We start from the raw sequence: 15205 nt of genomic DNA, 5'->3' as shown, positions 1-15205 counted from the left end.
CACAGCCTTCTGCTGCAGGGGGTTGCTCTGTGACAGGGGGGCGAGGAGGAAGATGGGAGGAGAGGAGAGCCCAACTGAACGGTGCTCCTGCCAAGCACAGCCGTTGCCTCCCCTACGCGCTGCAAATGCCGTGGAGTTTCCCAAAGCACCAGAGGAGCCAGGAAAACAGCAGCAGCAGCAGCAGGGCAGGATGGCCTTGCTGAGTCCCAGCAGGGCTTCCCGTTCCTGACCCGTCTGCCCATGGCCTGCCTTGCAGGCAGCCCCCAGATCCCTGCTTGCGCATCTGCCCCAGCAGGCCCCAGATCCCTCCTGGGATCAGCGGGTGCTGGCGCCCTGCAGGCACTGCCCGCTGCCAGCAGCAGCCTGGGTCATGTCTGTTGGGGCTCTTCTCCTGGGCATCTTTTGTCACCTCTGTCAACCCTGCTGCAGGAAACCGCTTCCCCAAGGCATCCTGGGCACCCCACACCCACGCTACCTCCCAAGGCCTTCTCACGGCTATGTCCAGGTTGTCCAGGAAGGGATGCCCTTTGCTGCCAGCTGCTTGGCTCAGCCCAGCACCCCTGCATGCCCATGTCGTGCCAGCCTTGTTGCATGGGCACCCAGGCAACTCGGGGCTTACCCGTCTCGCCGGTGTCTTCCCCACAAGGCATGCCCCTTTCCTCAGGGCTGGGCACCCCTGCGTCGAGGCTCTCCTCGGCCTTTGTGGGCACCCCTGCGTCGAGGCTCTCCTCGGCCTTTGTGGACAAGGGCGGGAAAGACAAGGGCTCAGAGAGGAAGGAGAGAAGGTGTGGAGGCGATGGATCTCGAGGGAGGCTGGGGGCTCTGGCAGGCAGAGCCAGATGGCAAGCCAGGGCTGCTGGGGCTGTTGCGGCGGTGCTTGCAGCTTCCCGGGCGCAGCCCCTGCTCCAACAGGAGGCGTTTGGGACGTGCATGGAAGGCAGCCTTTCCACAGCTGCTCCTCCCAACTGCTGCCCAGGCGCTCTCTGCCTTTGGGACTGAGCTGCCTGCTGCCTTTCTCCTCTGCTGGCCAACGGCAGGAGGGCGAGCAGGCAGCAGGCCAAGGCTGGGTGCAGCCGGGCCGGGCCGGGAGGGGAGCGGGGACCCTGTGCCCTGGGCTTGGGGGCTCTGCCGCTTGCCAAGGCGGGCACGGGTGTCGCCGCAGGGGCCAGCTGAGACCTGTGTGACGGGGGCTGCCCTCACTCACCAGGTGTTGGCCGCTGACTGGGCCGGAGGCACTGGTGCTGCTCTCCCCTTGCTCGTCCACAAGGCCCGTGGGCACGCTGCAGCGACGGGAAGGGCAAGGCAGTGAGCAGAAGGGTGCAGATGACAGACTCAGGCCTCCTCCAAAGTGCAGCCGGCTGGTGTGCCGGGCACAGCCCTGGGGCCACCACAGTTTGCCTCGCACTCCCGACTGCCGGGGGGCTCAGGCCAGCTTCTCCTGGCCTTGTGGGCAGTGCGGGTGGAGGAGGAGAGCTGAGCTGAGGCTCAGCCCTGAGGAGGGCCAGGAGAGGCAGCTCGAGGAGAGCTCGAGCAGGCTGTGATGTGCCTCGCCTGGATGGGGGTCCAGTGCAGCGCGTGTGCTTTGGGCAGGGCCATGCGGGGAGGATGTGTGTGCCGGCTGGCTGGCTGGCCAGCCCGAGGGCATGCTGGGGTCCACTGAGGAACAGGGGGAACGATCTGTAGGAGAGAGCTGGACAGAAATGGCTTACATGGCAGCAAGGGTCTCCATGGGCTTCTGGGCCTTCTTGCCTTTCTTCTTGCTGGAGCAAGACTGGCTGGCTGGCAACGGAAGGAGTGCAAAACCCCCAGGTATGAGCGCCGGTGCCTGGCTGCCCCGGCAGGAGCACTGAGGGTCTCAGGGCTGCTGTGGGCAGGGGCCCTCCATCCCTGCCTGGGCTCCCTGCTCCAAGAAGCCCCTCGGAGGGGCCTTGACTCAAGGCAGGCAGCGTACCTCCTGGGGAAGCCACCTGCCTGCCCTTAGGATGTTGCTCGAGGAGGCTGGGGCAGGCCGAGCGCCCCTCAGCCATCTCTCCCCGCTGGGCTGCCCTGCTCTGCCAAGGGAGGGATCCCCAGCGGCATGTGGAGAGCTGCTGGCTCTGAGGACTTTCTTACCCGCAGAGCATCTGCCCAGCTGCCAGAGACGAGAAGACAGGCCCCTCAGCCAGGTCTTCCTTGCCTTCCGAGCTGGCCACGCGCGGGGCAGGCCGTGCTCGTCAGGCTGGCTGGGCTCCCCCCAGAGCAGCGCAGAAGAGGACGAGGGAGCTGCTGCGCCCGAAAGCGCCGCAGCAGCCTCGCGGCTCTCGCAGTCCAGCTCCTCGCGCCAGTGCCTCTCGGGGAGCTGGAATCGGACTCTCTTGGGGGGGTTGTTTGTCCTCCCGTCCTTACGCAGCATGGCTGCGACGACGATGACTCAGAGCCCACAGGCTCTGAGTCGGCGATGCCAAAGGGAAAACACAAGTGGTGAAAGTGCTGCTCCAGGTCCCAAGGTGCAACCGCAGAGCAGGCCCTCTCACCACCTCCCACCTCCTCGGTTGCCCAAGGAGTGCAGCACCACACCAGCAGCTCCTGGCAACGTGATCAAGGCCACTGTGACCCGTGAGCGGCAGCGCTGAGGCGTGAGGGAGCAAAGGCTGCTGGGAAACTCCAGAACCACCCAACTGGCTTTGATATGCAAATATGCCAGGGACACGCGCCCAAGCGCCGATGGTGGGAACACGCGGGAGGCTCTCTCGGAGCAAAGCTGAATGCATTGCCGTAGCGCAGCCCATGGCAGATGGCTGGGGAGCTGGTCTGCCAGGGCGGCAAGGTACTCTCTCCTTGCCCAGGCCCCGCAGGCTTGCTGAGCGCAAGTCTTCCTGCCTCAGCTGCTCCCTGATGGCCTCTGCACAGCAAAGCCCTGCAGCAGTGCTGGGAAGGGCACCTGACCCTGCCTTGGGCTCCCCGTGGCCTCTCCTCACCTTCTCCCTAGACCTCACGTCCCTCAGAGCTCCCTGCTCTGAGCACATCTTCGTTGCCCTGTGCAGCGCTCTGCCTAACAGTGTCTCGAGGCTCCAAGAGGTTCCTTCGGAAGGTGGCTTGCAAGTTACACGAACGAGAAGCATCCTTTTTACAACAGCGTGCTGTGAGGGAGAAACAGTGTCTTGTCCTTGTACAAGCACGTTGATCATTAGAAGAAATATCTTTCTACGCACACCACTTTCCCCTCTGAAAGTAAAGATCCTGTCTTTATCTTCTGTCAGGCTATTTGACAACGGCTGCAGTTTAACAGAAAAACGTACCGTCTATGAATTTGACAGTTAACGGAGAAAACCAACAACATCCTTGTGAAGAAGGTAAACCAAACCAAACAGACTTTGAAATGACTCCTTTCTGACACCTTTGCTAAAGGTCTTTGCCCAGCATGTGCCTGCAGCCTTAGAAGACAGACTCCCCTTAAGATCTTAATGAAGCAGTGAATTAGCTATTTGTCTCCAGTCTCTCTAACAAAATAGGTGTAATTTGAGTAGCAACATAAAGAAGCAAAGCACATTAAAATCTTATTCCCTTTGATTCAATGCAGTCCATACAAGTGACACGCACTGTTTCTTTAACACAGATAGCTCAAAAAAGGCAGCCGCTTGTCTAGTGCATAGGTTATTATTCTAATGGCTTTGACAGCTCTTACTGTTTACCTTCATTAAGAGTACCAAACTGCGTCCCAAAACCTGAAGTGAGCATACTGCTCTGGGAATTGCTAACTGAGTTGTACCCTAGGAATTCCAAAGGCTTGATCATTGCTACAGAAGTCCTCGGGAAGCGTGAGCCTCCTTTAAGTTCACTTCGGCAGAATGCTGGCAGACCAAGTAGCAACAGTCACATTCAGCGAGAGCCACAGACAGCAACACGACGGGCAACCGCCTACCTTTGGGGGAGAAGGCAAAACAACGCAAAAGCATGGCTGCTGCTCCTCGCTGTGTTTAGTGCGTCTCTGACGTGCTGGGGGCTTAGCTGATAAATTCTTCTGGCTTCTTCCTGGAAAAGCTCCATCTTGGCAATTGACATCTTGGCACTTCTTTGTTTTGAGGCGGCGGGGGAGAGAAAAGGCAAAGAAGCAGCAGGTCTAGCTCTTCTAGCAGGTCCAATAGCAGTTGTTTCCTCGCTGTCAACACACTATTCCGTGTTGAAAGTCTCGTGTGGAGAAGTATTTGGAAAAACAGCAAGGACGCTTCAGGAGGGCCGCGGTAAGAGAGAGCTGGAAACCATCAACTAAGAGAAAGTAGGAGGCAACGTCTTGCCCTTTCCTGGCTCAACTCCTTAGTTCTTCAAGCAGCATTCCTTGCACAGTTGCAGGGTTCCAGCCCCTGCATCTTATTTAGAAGGGTAGGAAGCTGATAATGCAATTCAGCCTGAAGTCTAGGGCTTACGGAGCAGAAGTCATGGGTGTAGTTCTCCCGGGAAGCTGGAAGTACCACCACATTTTCCAGTGCTAACCCTGAACACTCTGGGCAGTACGGTATCTTTGGGTCAAATTGCTACTCTTTAGAGTTTTGAACTGTAACGGTACCAAAATTGCAAACAAGTACAAAGTTCGTTGTTCTGGCCAAATCCATGTCCTTTTCCATACCTGCATCCTACCCTGAATTTACTCCTCCGGAAAACTCAAGTCCCAAAAGAATGACCTTTTCTATAAAAGATATGACTCTGTTGTTTACATTCCCATCTGAAAAAGCATCTGAAAGGCTTTTGGAAGCTTCACACAGAATTAGCAGTTTCAGGCAGTACTTCTTCAAAAAGCTTGTAAAATGTTAGACACTCTCTGCATCGAGTAACGCGACACACACATCGTACTGAATGCAGTGCCACCAAATTAAGCCATGCCACAGAAGTGGAGATTTAAGGCAAACCATCGTTTACAGAAAAGCATCGTACAGAGTAGGCTTCGTATACTGCTCTCCATTTCCTTCAGTGGCCTCTCTGATCTAGCGAGCCTGAAATCATTTAGTTCTTCTTGATGCTGCAGTGCTCTTGAAGGGGTCAAATTCCTCCTGCAATTTGCAAATAGATATGCATTACTCAAACCGTCATGCATTCCGAGCCACAGAGAGGGAGCTCCTCTTTAGATTAGCAAAATGTTGTCATTAGGGGCAGAACATACTTCAGATGAAGTCATATTCATCTACACCTCATGAGGTAATAAGAAATGCAAGAATCAAGGTACTGTTTTTGTACATTCAGGAAGACATGCAGCTTTGTATTTCAGGTACCAACAGACAGTAGAGTGGGCAGAAGGAAGAAACATTTCACATAATCTGCCAACGTCTGACATCCCTAAGGCCGGGATCCCGGCCACACAGGACAACCGCAGAGTCCATGACAACAGGCAGCAGAGTGCTTACAGCAGAGCCTGTATTGTAGTCAGTGTAAAGCTGGGAATAAAGGACATGCTACCCGTTTACTGATTGCAGAGTAAACTCTTCCCGGCAGTTCCCATACATACGGGAAGAACAGGCAGCTGAATTGTTGAGGGCACAGGGGTTTGTTTGGTGTGTTGGTTTTCTAAAGGATTCACACGATTTGGAGCGATTAAGAGCCCAGGAAATAAGTCAAAGGACATAGCCAAGCACGCGGACAGACTGCCCATAGCATGCAGTAGCCTCCCCTGTTCCACACTTCTCAGGAACGACAACGAGACATCCAGAAGTGAGGGGAAAAAACAGATTGGCTATCTGCTTGAGGTCCCTTCTAGCCTTACGTATGTGTGACAATCCTGCACCTGTTTTTATTAAAAATTGCTTGCCCTAATGTAGTGCTGTTAGTAAAAAGACCACACCAGTTTATTCTGAGGTGCTTTCTTCAAGCAGCTGTAAAACAGTAAACGAAAGACACGGACAAGAACTAGACAGAGAGAAGACCACTGTATCCCCTACCTCCTCTGAGTCGAATTCAACTCCTCGAGATGCTTGGCTTTGTGAAGCCCTTTTACTAAGTGAAGATGTAGTGGGCAACCTTGCAACGTACACAAAGAGGAGAAGGGAGGGGGAGAAAAAGTTACCAAGTGCAGTTCTCAAATATGAGACATTCCAGCAGCTTTAACTCCGATCTGCTCCATCAGTACAGAGCTTAAGAATGAATGGAAATCGCAGTGTGCAGAGGGAGCCAGTTTTACACATACTGATGAAGTGTGAAACTCTGCCCTAGCTTCTCTCAGTCAACACATCAGCTTCCTGTCACATGGAGATCATGCACATCAGTAGGTAACCAAAGGTCCTCTAAGTTCTCTAAACACTGCTCCGAATTTTTTGAAAATCTGTTTGTCCAAAGAGTGACCCCCAGCCCCAGATTCTACTGCTTCGCAATCAGAAGTAACGCAGTCATGGCAGACTTCTGAACAAAAGACACGTACCAACCTGTGATTTCCTCTGGAAGAAGGAACAACTGGAATTCCTTCTACGTCGGAGTCCTCATCTCTAACATCCTGAAAAAACAGAAAAGAGGCAGGCCTTTTATAAAGTTTGTAGACCAAATTTTTCATTCTCCCAGAGATACAGCACATAAAGTTTGAGGAGAGTGCCTTTCCTGGGGGAGGGGAGAAGGGGACCCAAATTGAATACCTACTTAGCTGTAGCACACACTTGAGGGGGCTCCAGGCTGGAACTGTACAGTGTGCAGCTCCAGCAGAAGTGTGGCTCTCGACCTTGCAAATCCCCAAAGGAGCACGCAGGCCTATAGCTCTGCACGTCTTAGACTACGGACTCTTCACAAGTACAACGCGGTCTTTGTATTTTTCTGAGAGACCCACTACCAAAACCAAAAAAACCCCAACAACAAAGAACGAACGTGCAGACCCTTGCTGCTGCAACCAGCAGCTTGGGAACTTGGGCTGGTTTACGCTGAAGTTTTGACCAGCTACTTGTTTCCAGATCACAAGGTAGCAGAAGGCAGCTCTGCAGCTGTACTCCTGCCAGATGCTTCTCACCTCTGAGTAAGACTTAGATGAATTCCAGGAGGGCTGTGGTTGCAACGACCTAAAGGCGAGAGTAAAACAAAGGCAGTATTTTTAAGGGGCTCGTGTGACAACATGCAAACAATGTCATGTAGATCTTGTCACACCAAAACCTGCTGAGCAGGCATGTCTTCTGTAGAGGACTGAAAACGCACACCCACGCACACGTGCACGCACACAAACCCCCCCCCCCCCCCACACACAAAGCAAGACAAGCCAAGGTCCTTGGCCGATAAAAGAGAAATTAAGCCCTTCCGAGAACCTGGCGGCTCCAAGGATCTGACCTCCGCAGGCATTAGCAAGTGCTTGCCCGTCTGACTACCAAACCCACAGAAACTTTGGGTTGGATGAAGAGAGACTAGGAATGGAATTGATTGTCCTGTACGTCTCACATTTAATGGACACAGTGATGCACTGGGTAAGCCCGATGATGTCTAGGCAGTATTTTAGGTCACTGGCTGAGGCTTTTGCATGTTAATTTTGCAGTATCTGTCAAAGAAAAAGAATAGCTATACCCTAGTGCCACAGGAGGTAAAATAAATGTGCCAGGAACATCGACCTGGAACGGGCAGTGGGCAACATCTTCCTGCATACTGTACCCAGTTGCTTCAGGAAGAAGAAGAAGGCGACTTAATAAGCTCTACTCGATGCAGAACGGTGGCAGCCGTTAAAAAGTAGACATGACAGACATGACAGACAGCAGTCAAACTGCTAAACACAGGCTAACACACTCTTTACATCAGGGCAGAGCGCTTTGACCAGTGCTTTGATAAGACCTCAACCTAGATGCCACGGCAGCAGAAGACCTGTGGTATGACAACAGGAGAGCAACAGAGTTCCAGTACGTTGCACATACCATTCCCCTTCCTTTACCGCAACAGGAAGACGGTCTGTAGCTATGAGGATGCTCCAAATGAGGCCACAGCAGGCAGTGCCTTTGCCTAAGATTAATGGAAGCAGGAGCAAGATTCTGAGGGAGAAGATAACTTAATAATTGTTGTCTCCTAGAGAATATTACAGGTCCGTCCAAAAACGAATTCCTTGTTGTCAATCAAGAGGAACCTGAGGGGCGTAATGCCTCAGCAGCCAGCATCCCTTGACCTCTGCATCACACACCAGTGATGCTGGCCAAGCCAGTCTTGATGCTTGTGAAGCTGTGAGTATGAGAGTGGGAGTGGGGAGAATCCGCTTGCTTCGAAAGTCAAACGAAACAAAATGATCTTCCCTTTCCGTAATGTCTCCCACTGAGCCCTGATGCATTATATCCCTGTAGGGAAAAGAAAAGCCTCCCGACAGCATGATGCTGACGGTGCTGCAGAGTAACCAGTCCCTTTTCACACCAAAGTCCTCTCACAGACTGTCCTTCTTGCTAATCTGTCTTTCCAAGGCGAATTACTCAACCACCGCTCTGATGGTTGCACATCCCTGCACAATATGTAAGGAACAAGAAGTCAAGCTCCACCAAGCAGACAAATATACACACAGAAGGCAAAATGGAAGAAGATGATCTCTGCCCCGTGCACATACCGCCGCATTCCCTCGTCACTCCGACCAGCTTTTCGCATGCACCAAGATGGCATCTGAAGGCGGTGTAAATAACCTTATTTACATTTTAAAGGAATGCCTCTGATCAGCAGCCCAGCTGAGGTAGGATGCAAACATCCCCACAAAGTCCGGATGCCCACTTTAAATTGCCTAGGGTGTTATGTTGTTGCAATAGCTGTATACTGCGCTGCCTGGGCTCAAAGCACAGCCCCCACTGATTTCAGCAGCGCTGCTGGACGCAAACTCTTCCTCCAGAATCCCCAGTCAGACAGGAAGCAAATGAAGAATACATAATTAGCAAACGCTCCTCAGACGTTTCCCTGTAGCGCATTAGGTACATTACAGCACAGCGTGTGAAATACAGGCAGGGAAACAAATCAGCTGGCAAGGGCACCGCTTCAACTGCTTTCACCGTGAGCTTGTCCTTCTCCTGCCTTGTTGTGTCCTGCTTGCTCTAAAACTCTGCCTTGTACTGGGCCCCTTCAGCTCAGTCCTCGATGAGAGCATTCAGGAACTCCGTCCGATGCACCTCCTCTTCTCTTTGTAGCAGGTCCATCTCTCTGGTCGCCTGCACTTCACTGGACTTGTCATTCTTCCTCTCTGCCTGGATCCGGTGGGGCATGGGGCGGAACTGGGAGGAGAGAGGTTTTCTGCGGTCAGCGCTGGGGGACAGGATCCAGGGTTATGCCTGCGGGAGCCCTGCTCCGAGCTAGCTGGAGCAAGCACGTGGGTGCCTGGACCTCCGAGGGTTTTGTGTATTGGCGTTCTGGCAAGATTCTCCATATGTGCTTACTCAGAGGATGATAACTGCACCCAAAGACAGAGCATATTCCCTTAGATGGCAAAAGGCTCCCTTCAGCTTCAGAAAGAACATCCTACCTGAGTCCACACCAGAATCCCTTAGTCCCACACAAAGCTAAATACGAGACTCCCGTCCCAGAAGCTCTTCTAGGCGTCACATGGGCACATGCTTGAGAGCAACTGCACCACGTGTACTGGAAGGGAAAGAAAGGAAGGAAGGAAGAAACGGAAGCAGAAACAAAGAAAGGACTTAAAGCACAGAGAGATGCATCCAGAATGCAAAGGAAGATCTATTCCTCACCGCTGTGATGGACTTGAGAGCAGCAGAGTCGTATTTTGGAAATTCCTTGCATTAGTTTTCTGAGTGGGAGTGACCGAGGCGTGAGCTCACTCAGCCCTTCGCAGCCAGCAGGTGATGCCGACATGAGAGACCCCACTGGAGTGCTCATCTGGCTGGCGCCATGAGCACCGCATGTTCCTTCACAGGAGCGAAAATGCTCTGAAGGATCACAGTAGAAGATCACATTACGAGTAAAACTCTGTTGTTGTTAATTCAAGGTTTTTATTAATAAGTACAAAACAACAAGTATGCCATCATCACCGTGGTTAGGCTCAAAATTCACAACCTCTGTGACAAGGGTAAGGTGGGACGATGACAGCATAGGCTCCAGATATCTCCTTTCCTCGTGTCACCACTTTTCCATGTGTCCTGTCTCTGTGTCCCAATCCCCATCCTGCTGCCTGCCCCTGTCATACACTCCCTCCCTCTCTGAGAGAGAGCTTTCTCTTCAGCTCTCTCAGCCCTCCCCTTTACTGCCACCGAGTGAGCACTTGCTCCTGTAAACTGCATGTAAGCACGGACAGTTTTTCTTTGGACAGATGGACCCAAACGCAGCCGCTATGTTGTTGCTTCAGCCCTTGCACATATATGGACACGCACCTTTTCCCTTCCCTTGGGGAAACACTGACGTACCCAAGAGAGAAGTTAAAAGGGTTCAAAAGTGGCGAGGATGGCTGCAGGGTTACGAGGGACTCTGAAATTAAGTCAGAGCTGCATGATTACAAGGAAGGAAGAGGCGAGGGGAAACATGAGAGGATAATGTTCACAGGAAAGATTTTGGAAGGGACGGGCTAACTTCCCACGCTGCTGGAAGGGGCCTTTTCCAACACTCCTGCACCTCTCTTTCTTCCGGAGCAGAAATGGGCTTAGGTCCCGGCTTCTTTCACCTGCTTTCCTGTATCAACCTAAAACTGATATTGCTCACATGGGCTACATCTTGAGCACCTGAAACAAGGAATTGTTTTCATTTAGAGCAGTTTAAACTACATCCAAGGTTGGTGCGGCTCTAAAAATATCGCGCCGCTGCTTTTCTCTTCTAAGTGCACGGTAACAGTTTTGTTAGATAGTCCACGTTCCCAAAGACTAATTCGCTGCAAAAGAGTCAGGCTGTGCTGTCGTTAGCTTGGGGAGCGTGGATCGCGGGCCCTCCACGTTGGGGTCCTCCTGCTGACATATTGCAAATGGCAAGGGATTGACTGGGACTTGGCCTACAAGGTCAAAGCAGGTAGGAAGAAAGCTTTGCACCTGCGCAGCAGTCACACGAAATGCTCTGGCTCCTGGGTGCTTAATACAGAAGCAGTAACACGATCCTGAATTCAAGCTACTGACGCATACCGAGTTTAACGCTACTCGCAGCACCTGTGACAGAAAAAGCAAGGGGACACAGAAGAAGTGAGACATGCAGAGGTGTGGAAGGAGAGGCTAGCTGCAAGAAATGGCAGTTGCTGCATTCCCTTTTGTGTGTGAAAACCTTGCCAAGCCTTGGCACGATTTCACAAAGGTGCATTTATTGCAGGACATTGCAAAGAACACTTTCTCTTTTTTTCATCTACAGTCATTGAAAGACCAGGCGATTTTTCTCACTTGGTCGCTAGCTGCTACAAGTTGAACGTGGAAGTGGGCTCCCTCGTGTGCCGCTCCAACTCATTGCCACAGGATAGGGAAACTAGTTTCTTTCCATTGCAAGGCAAGATACAGCTTTTGGAATGTCCTTTCTTTTTCTCTGGCTCTATTTGAAGACAAGCCTTCTGAGTATTCATGGCCAGAAGATGGAAGAAAAATCCTGGGCGATACAGCATTGCCAACACTTGCTGTAGTCACAAGCCCAGGTTTGACCTCTGTGCAAAGAACAGGCCCCAGTTCTCTTGTTTTTCACGCAGATAACCTAGGGGCACAGATGCAGAGAAGCCCGTCCTGCAAAGAGAGCCAAAGGCCATTTGACAAACATAAGAAGAGTTCCTTCCTGCCAAGAGTTTGCTTCCTTCCCTTTTATTATCAGCCAGCATCAAAGATGTAACTCCTTCCCGTTACCTCTGCCAGAGCTGGGCTTGTTGGTTTTATCCGGCGTGCTGGCACTGCCACTAGTAGGAGTGCAGGACTCCCCGTCTTCGCACTGTTTTAGCTCTAGCCACACCTAGGTACAGTGCTTCTACTTTTTCCCAGGGCCACTATTTATCTCACAGTGACTGTCGGCTCCACTGAAGAGATGTCTGTCTTTGCTGGCTGGAGGCTGGAGGCTGATGGAAGGGCACGGGGGCCACGTAAGTTCTTCAAGTTGCCGTGTTGTGGCCAAGCTAGTCGGTAGGACGGGGCTGTGGAAGGAAGCCTCTGTTCTCTAGGGCCAGGAGATTCCCTGCATACGTTGAGCAAAGCCTTCAGCTCTGATCGGAAACTGTCATTGAGCCAGCAATAGAGGAAAGGGTTGTAGCAGGTGCTGCTCATTGCAAACCAGTGAAAGGCGAAGTACCAGGCACTGTTGGTGCGCACGGTCTGGCTGGAGAGGAGGACAACGTAGCAATTTAAGGGAAACCAGCAGGCCGCAAAGAGGATGGCACCGAGCATCAGCATCTTGATAGTGGTCGCCGCCTTTTTGCGAAGGGCAAAGTACTGCTCAGGGGTGCCATCCCCCATGACATGGCGCAGCCCGAGTTTCTTGGCCACTGTCACGTAGGCAGCAGAGATGAGGACAAGCGGCAGGACCTAGAGCAAAATGAAGGTTGTTAAGCCTAGATACTCCCAGTAGAGGGCAGCTGGCTCGGGGAAATCTGGGAGACAGAGGCACCGCGCAACTTCCTCACTGCAATTGAAGGCGTGGGACAGCAGGTGAGAGGGCATATGCCAGGGCACCGCAGCAGGAGCAAATGAGAGAAAGAGGAGGAGGAGGGCTCATGTCATAAGACCCTGAGGCGGAGCCTTCAGTTATGCCAATGTGTCATAGCTATGGGTCCATAGTCAGGGGTCTCTGTCCCACTCTTACCAGCGTAAAAGGTGTGTTGAGAAGTGTCATCATGATGTCAGCTACGGCCAGCTTCACGATGAACAGGCTGGTGGCAGAGTGCATCCTTTGGTTGTGGATCGCAACGTGGCAGACCAGGACACTGCCGAAGAGCGAGAAGATGAGGCTACAGGAGTATGCCGCAATGAGCAGGGCTTTGGCTGTGAGATTCCGCAGTTGGGCTCCGTCTCGACTCCTGCCCACGAAGCTCTGCCAGTCAGCCAGGGTGTAGTCTTCCCAGGAAAAGACACTGGAAAAGTTTGGGAGTGCAAAAGGCTCTTCAAAACTTCTGTTAAGGGGTAACTTTCCCGATGTGGCAAAGGCATTAACTAAGGAGCCAGACAAAATGAAAAAGCATTTCTGAAAAGCTGCTCTGCTCTTCCGAGTCAGAAACATGGCATTTACGATGCAGTACAGCACACGGAGTCAACAGGAGACTTGCAGAGCAGTCGTTCACTTGCCTGCGCGCTAACGCTCTTCCTGGCTGTAAACGATGCCCAAAGGCCATTGGGGAAGGCAGGACGCAACGCACACGCCCGGCCACAGCGCTGCTCTGCTGTGCGCTCAGTATGTGCTTCTCTCTCTGCTTCTTGCTGCCTTTATACCCAGCTTCAGCAAGCTCCCGTCTTGCACAAGCTCTGAGCAAGGATCTCTGCCCATCGGGCTGCACAACATTTCTACTCTGACGTGTTCATTTCACGCGCGACTACCTTCCCCCAGGGCACTACTCCAAGGTCAATGCATCTGCTCGCTAGGAGAAAGACAAAGCCACTCTCTTCAGCCTTCAGCATCCTTTCATGCTGTGCACAGCCATTAGTGAGTTGCTGCAAATTCTGCGCTGTTTATCCACCAGCACTGGGTGGGGCAGCGGTGCTATCTTCAAAAGGAAATTCCCAATTCAAGTTCCGGCGTCGAGATCTGGCAGGCAAGCTTCGGCCTGGCCATAACAGCACAGCATCTACTAACTAGCAGACCAACAGGGCTATGGCAACAGATGGACAGCGAATAAGCAGCTGATTTGGAAGCTTTCCTCTCACTCCTCTAGCATGGCAAAGCTTTCTGTTGGCAGGGATTTTCTCCTGGCCAAGGGAATACAGATTGGATCCTCTTGGAATACAGATTGGATCCTAAGTGGTACGTTCTAGGTTTTGTACAAATACAGGTGTAGTCACAAACAGGTGCTTGTAAGGAAAGGAGGACTAGAAGGGACGGCCCCGACCAGCGAATCCAACATGCACAGCGACAAGCAGCCGCACGCTGGGCGTTGAGCACTGAGGAGACCTGCAGTGTGTTTCTTCTCCGGCAAGGCATGAGGAACTATCAGATCAAGAGCAGAAGACCAAGAGCCAAAATAGCACATACCACAGGATGCTGAGGGCCTTCACCGCAGGCTGGTGAAGGTAAGCGCAGGTTGCAGTCTCCTTCCCTGGAGAGATTCAAAACCCACCCGGACGCAATCCTGGGCAACGTGTTCTAGATGACCCTGCTTGAGCAGCGGGGTTGGCCTAGATGATCTCCAGAGGTCCCTTCCAACCTCGGCCATTCTGTCATCCTGTCATCCGGTCGTTCTGTCAAAGTCTGCTCACAACCTTTCTCAGCTCTCGCTTTTGCTGGAGGCACCCTGACGTGGTCTCCCTTTTAGCACAGGGGAGCAGAGTCTCTCATTCGAAACACATGCCATGGGCAGTTTCCCAAGCCCTCGCCGAGCTGAAAGGCTTCATGGCCACGGCCGGGCTCTGACAGGTCGCTGCAAGCTGTGCTTCCAGCTCTTGATAAACTCGCACAACCCCTCAGGGCAGCAAAAAGTGTTTCCTGCTCTCCGTATCTCCACTCCTCGGTTGGAAATGTCCTGTTCAAACGCTCTACGGTAGAGGCTTTCAATTCACTATGAGCAACCACATGGTGAGTACTGTATGGCTTTAACAGCTTGATCAAAGGCTGCTTTAAAAATGCTTTTCTGCAGTCAGTTGGTAATTTTGGAGGTTTGTGCCCCTGCTAACAATAGCTTTAAAAGCCCCAGCCGTTTCAGAACCTGCTTTGCCTTGTAGACCTTTGACTCAGGCACGCTTGGATAATAGGTCTGTCTCCACGAGGCTGTACCGGAAGACCATGGCTGCGTCTGGAAAACTGGTGCGTGTGCACCACGTCTGGAGGGGAGGAAAGCTTAGCGTGCTTTTTGGGTCAGCCTGGCAGGAAATCTCCTCAGTGCTGCAGGCTGCAGGAGCTGCCATTTGCTCTGCAAGCTGAGAGAAGGGAGAGAAGGAAAGGAGAAGAGCTCAGAGGGCAGGACGAGCTCTCTGCCCACTCCCCCTGTGCTCCCTGTGCTGCTGGCCAGCACTGTGCAACGCAATCAGTTGGGGATGTCCGCCGGGCACTGCCAGGACAGGACAGCCCTGCCTGCCAGAAGAGCTCCAGCACAAAGGACCCGACTCTTTCTGCCGGCTGTCCTACATGCCAGCTGAGCATGGGTGGGAATGTCAAGTGAGGCCCTTTTGCCCTGGGCTCTGCCTGGGCCGCAACAGCTGCCAGGCAGGCGACACTT

The 15205-nt window shown here is 52.7% G+C and overlaps 1 long non-coding RNA gene and 1 pseudogene across 2 annotated transcripts; both read right to left on the bottom strand.

Annotated features, from left to right (window-relative positions):
- Positions 1-2916: 2916 nt before the first annotated feature.
- LOC138065627 (uncharacterized) lies at positions 2917-7004 on the bottom strand. Of its 2 annotated transcripts, none has more exons than XR_011138729.1 (3): positions 6383-7004; positions 5907-5985; positions 2917-5024 (listed from the first exon to the last, which is right to left on the bottom strand). It is a non-coding gene; the product is annotated as an uncharacterized lncRNA (long non-coding RNA). The 2 variants fall into 2 exon arrangements; XR_011138728.1 differs by having other exon boundaries at positions 6387-7004.
- A 4489-nt stretch (positions 7005-11493) lies between these two features.
- LOC138065622 (G-protein coupled receptor 83-like) lies at positions 11494-12506 on the bottom strand (annotated as a pseudogene).
- Between the last annotated feature and the right edge of the window lie 2699 nt (positions 12507-15205).

This window comes from Struthio camelus, chromosome 1, assembly GCF_040807025.1.
Source record: "Struthio camelus isolate bStrCam1 chromosome 1, bStrCam1.hap1, whole genome shotgun sequence".
NCBI lineage: Eukaryota > Metazoa > Chordata > Aves > Struthioniformes > Struthionidae > Struthio > Struthio camelus.
Note: the sequence above shows the minus strand (reverse complement) of the source record. Positions and strands in the feature narration are given on the sequence as shown.